Source organism: Nicotiana tabacum, chromosome 17 (genome assembly GCF_000715075.1).
Source record: "Nicotiana tabacum cultivar K326 chromosome 17, ASM71507v2, whole genome shotgun sequence".
NCBI classification, from domain to species: Eukaryota; Viridiplantae; Streptophyta; class Magnoliopsida; order Solanales; family Solanaceae; genus Nicotiana; species Nicotiana tabacum.
In genome coordinates, this window is record NC_134096.1 from 110,657,602 (window position 1) to 110,663,601 (window position 6,000).

The following is a 6,000-nucleotide window of genomic DNA, read 5'->3' on the forward strand; positions in this document are numbered from 1 at the left end:
TTTTACTATTAGAATGAAGGGATATATGAAGAACTTGATCCTTCTATCCTTGGACCAAATGAGGATGAAGATAGAGGTGTTGAAAATGAAACAAGTGATGAGGAAGAATTACTAGATGAAAGTGAAACAGGCGATGATGAAGACTTAGATGATTACTATTAAGATATCGATGAGGATTGACTTGTTATTCTTTTTATGTTGTTCTTTCTTGAATCGTTTAATATATTTGAAGAATTATTGTATTTTTTATGACATGTTGGTGTTATTATGTTATTCCTTTAATTACCTATTATGTTGCAAAATTATTTTAGATTTTTATGACTTGTTAGGTTGTTTATTTATTTCTTTAGTCATTTAATTTGTAGAATAATTATTTATATTTACAATAACTTGTTGTATTTTTTGTTTTGTATTTTATTATGATTATATTATATATATGACATCTAAGGGGGAAAGAAAAGATGAAATCTAAGAAGAAAAAACAACCTGTTTCAACTACCTCAAGTATGCCAAATATGAGTCCTCCTCTTCCCTACCATATATCATCTTCCTCATCCTCCTCATTCGACTTCATTGCCATCTACCATGTTCACTATCCCCCCCCTCTATATAATAATTCAGTTTAGTATTATTCTGTGCCTGCCAAAGGAAGTCAAAGTAACACTGTTTTTAACTTTATACCCATACCTTCTATACTATCTTCTTTACCGAGCTTTCATGGTAGTCATCATAGTGGCTCATCAGCTGCTGCACCCCCTGAGCTTTCATGGTAGTCAGCATAGTGTCTCACCAGCTGCTATACCCCCGAGCTTTCATGGTAGTCAGCATAGTGGCTCACCAGCTGCTGCATCCCCGAACTTTCATGGTAGTCAGCATGATGGTTCGTCTTTTGTTGCTCCATCATCTTCCACTCCGTCATCATCATCCACTCCCAGCATATCTAGGTTGGATATTGCAGGCTCTCGCCTAGTTACATCTAGTGGTACTTCTACACCTTCTAGTAGATGCATGCAGAATCTTGGGGGGGATGTACAATTTGATAGTTATAATCGATTGATAATCGTCCCCTATGAGGATGGGTAAGTAATTCTTATACTATTTTTAAAGTTTTGAATGTACTTTTGGATATGTTAACATTAAAGAATATATATTTATAATTAAAACTTTTGAAATTTTAAGATGTTTATTAATTATATATGTTAACTTTAATGTAGGTTTTTGCTATCCTTTCAGTCTATACATTTGGTTGTGGATTCTATGAAGCCATTTTATCATGAGCCATGGAGTTATTGGAGACATATACCGTACAACATCAGAGATCAAATGTGGAATCAATTTAGGGTAAAAATTGATTACATTTATTTAATAATTATCATCTTTATCTAATGTTATTTTTTTATATTGCAGACAGTGTACATGGCATACTCAACATCAAAATGAAATAAATGATATTTTCAAGAAGAAGGTTACTAAGCGGATTAAAGATACTTTGTTCGCTGCTCGGAATGCTGGTAAAATGCTGGAGTGGTAAAGAGAAGATGTTTGGAAGAAACTTCTTGTGAAATGGACATGAATGGAAGAAGAAGAAGAAGAAGAAGAAGAAGAAGAAGAAGAAGAGTGAACAAGCAAAGGCAAACTGTGCCTCCAGTAAAGGTAGCTCGTTGCATACAGGAAGTTCGATTAGTTTTGCGGCCATAAACTAAGATTGGTAATTACTTATAAAAATTTTCTTAGTTTCATATAGAATTTTACGATTGTAATGTCTAACTCATACTTTTTGCTATGAAGGAAAAGGAAAGAGCGCGATATATGAGTCACACTGAGGTATTCGAGGAGACGCATAAGAAAAAAAAGAAGGACGGTATAAGAGAACACTGGATGGAGACACGTGCATTGGACACATATGTAAAATACTAACTTCATAATTATTTACGGTTTATTAATATTAGATTGTTTACATAGTCGTTATGTTTTTATTTTAGGAAGATTATCATAAAAGGGTGGAATAATGGCAATAAACTCAGCCTCCTTCAACTCAACCAACACCTGATGATATGGCTTCATTGTGGGCAGAGGCAGCGGTTGGAGTAAACAAAGGCAGAGCCTATAGACTTGGAGTATGCCGACCTACAGGTCATCCAAACCCACTCTCAGCCAATTCTTATTCTTCGCAAAATCAAGAACAGATAGAAGATATGAGAAAAGAAATTCGTGATTTGAAGCAATAATTGGACTCACAATTCAGAACATTTGTTAAAATGCATAAATTCATGAGAAACATGGGCATGATCTATATGATAATGAGGATGAACAAACTGAATCTGATTTGTAGTAGTTAGGTGTATGGTTTTGGTTTATTGGTAAACTTGATTGTGAGATACAAGTTTATGTTTTGTTTTAAAACTTGAATGTGGGCTACTATTTGGATGTTTTTATGCCCAAAATTCGTAGATTTAATGGATTTGTTAGTTTAGATTGTGTTAATGGTTGGATTTGTTTATTTAGATATTATATTTGTTGATTGGTTGTTGGCATTATTGTATTGTAATTGTTTAACAGGTGGTGTAGCTTAAAATAGAGCAATATTCTGCTCAGTTTTACAGAAAATTTTGATTGATTTCTGAAGGAAATAGTCGAACAGTTTCCCAATTGTTTCAAAAAATATCCAGATTTCTCACTGATTCGGTAGGAAATGATAAATTTTTAATAATTATTTTTAACAATTTTCGACAGATTCCTGTCACGACCTGTAACGACCGGACCGGTCATTTTGAGCTTTAGCGCATTGTTCAGTGGTTTGAGGCCTTGAGTAGTTTCTCTTCAGGTATTGTGACTTGTACGTGTGGTCGGATTTGAATTTCAGGAAGTTCGGGATTGATTTGGAAAGAAATTCTAATTTCGAAAGCTTTGAGTTGGAAGAATTGACTAAGGTTTGATTTGTGAGCAAATGACCTCGGAATAGGGATTTGAAGGCTCCAACATGTTTGTATGATGATTTTTGTTTTAGGAGCGTGTCCAAATGTTGATTGAGAGGTCTGTAGGTTATTTCAGCGTCTATTGGCGAAAGTTGGAAGTTTGGATGATTTTTGAGAAGTTTGACCGGGAGTGGACTTTTGGATATCGGGGTCGGATTTCGATTCCAGAAGTGGGAGTAGGTCCATAATGTCAATTATGACTTGTGTGCAAAATTTGAGCTCAATCGGACTTGATTTGATAGGTTTCGGCATCGAATGTTGAAGGTTGAAGTTCTAAAGTTTATTAAGCTTGAATTGGGGTGCAATTCATGATTTTAGCGTTGTTTGATATGATTTAAAGGCTCGACTAAGTTCGGATGATATTTTAGGATTGGTTGGTATATTTGGTCGAGGACTCGGGGGCTCCGAGTGGATTCCGGATGGTTAATAGATTGATTTTGGCTTTATGAAAAGGCTGGTGGCAGCATATCTGGTGTAACTGCACCTGCGAAGTTTCGGCTGCAGGTGCAAAGTTGCAGAAGCGGCGCAATGGCTGCAGAAGCGACCTTTGGACTAGCTAGGATGGCCGCAGATATGAGCCCGCAGATCCGAGGGGAGCTCCGCAGAAGCGGAGGGGTATCCGTACACGCGGGAGCGCAAAAGCGCGTGGTTGGCTGCAAAAGCGGTCGCGCAGAAGCGAAATGTTATCTGCATAAGCGGATTTTGCCTGTCTTGGAGGGAACCGCACCTGCGATGGACCTTCCGCAGGTGTGGAGCCGCAAGTGCGGATGGTGTCCGCAGGTACGGAAAGTCGCTGGGCAGTAAGGTTTTATAAAAATGGGACTTGGCCCATTTTTCTTTCATTTTTCACTTGGTTGGGGCGATTTTGAAGAGCTTCAAGGGGAGATTTTCTTCAAGCAACACAAGGTAAGTGATTCCCACCTATTACAAGTTAAATACATGGTTTGTATAAGGATTTAAACATGAAAATTGATAGAAATTGTGGGGTTTTGGTAGAAAACCTAGAATTTGGCATTTTTGGAATTTGATCATGAAATTGGACATGGAATTTGGAATAAGTTATATATTTTAGTTCGTGGTGTTATGGGTAAAGTTTATCTTTGAAAAGTGTCTAAATCCGAGCGCGTGGCCCGAGGGTTGATTTTATGAACTTTTCGAGCGGAGTTGGAAATTGTTTAAATTGATTAATTATGGGTATTAGAGTATCTTTTGATTGGTTTACACATTGTTTGAATAGTTTTGAATCGACGGGCTTTGAATTGAGGTGTTGGAGAGGCCTTGGAGCCAGTTTTGGAACTTCTGAGCGAGGTAAGTCTCCTGTCTAACCTTGAGAGGGGGAAATACCCTCTAGATGATATTTATTGTTATGTGTAACTATTTGTGGGTGCTACGTATGCACGAGATGACAATAGTTCGTACGTAGCTATAGCATGCTTATGCCCGAGTAGACCTAGGATCTTACCCTGTAATATTAGAATTATTTGAACTTATGTTGTTGACATTAATTAATCGAGGTTATAAATGAAACTGATTTAGAAATAATTATATGTATATTAGGCCAAGCCTTAACACTTTGAGTTGTGGGCAAGTTATTTGAGAAACAGTAAGGATTATACCCATTTTTACTCACGTACGGTGTTGTAAACACGTGTTTCGTAATTTGGTAACTTCCTTCCTTTTCTTGTGGAGCGGGCCGAACGCCTCGACAGTATATAGGTGCATCTATGGATCGTGTTGCTCGTCTCTCGGCAGTGTACACATTATTCCGGATCAGTCCGAATGACCTCGGCAGAATCGTGCATCATATCGCTAGTAGACCGAATATTCACGAGCTAACCTTTCCACCGATGGCTGACATATTATACGGTGTTCCTTATTTATTTGATATTGGCACTTGATGCATTTTCGGGGGTACTAAGGTAGAATACAAGGTTGAGAAAAATGTATACTTTAAAAGGAATAATTGGAAGAATATGAAATTTACAGAATTCCTTCACTATTGTTGTAGACAAGAGTGGGTTGCTCTAGTGGTGAGCATCCTCCACTTCCAACCAAGAGGTTGTGAGTTAGAGTCACCCCAAGAGAAAGGTGGGAAGTTCTTGGAGGGAGGTAGCCGAGTGTCTATTGGAAACAGCTTCTCTACCCCAGGGTAGGGGTAAGGTCTGCATATAAACTACCCTCCCCAGACCCTACTAGTGGGATTATACTGGGTTGTTGTTGTTGTTTTTGTTGTACTTCACTATTGTTGTGCACTTCATACCTGTTATGGATTATTATATTATCTGTTTGGACCTCTAGTAGATGTCGATATCGACCCCTCGTCACTACTTCTCCGGGGTTAGGCTAGATACTTACTGGGTACGCGTTGATTTACGTACTCATGCTGCCCTTCTGTACTAAATATGCAGGATCTGACAGGTTCAATGATGACCACTTTGGTGCGTAGGTGCACCAGCTAGGGAGACTTCATGTGAGCTACATTCCAGGCTACGCATCGCAGCCTATCGAGTCTCCATTGTATTATTTATTTTATTCTGTCTTATTACATTCTGGACAAATGTTGTATTATTATTGTACTCTTTAGAAAATGCTCATGCACTTATGACACCGAGTTTTGGGAGTTCTTTCGGGTTATTTATTATTGAGGTTCATGTAAATATTTCCATTCACTCCGTAAATTTTACTTTATACTGTACAATTAAGGAAATATTTTGACCTCAAAATACTAAAATGAGAAATTAAAGGGGTAGATCATTGTTGTCTTGCCTGACGGCGGCGTTAGGCGCCATCACGACCTATAGTAGATTTTGGGTCGTGACACGACCCAAAATCCGCATGTCGTGATGTCGACTATCTCAATATTAGGCAAGCCGACAATCTCAATAAACCATAATTTCCTTTAAGTTTGAAAATATAATATTTAAATTTAATAGAAAACCCCCACATATAATGATATAAATACACTCCCAAAACCCGGTGTCACTGAGTACATGAGCATCTAAATGATAACATAGTCTGACTAATA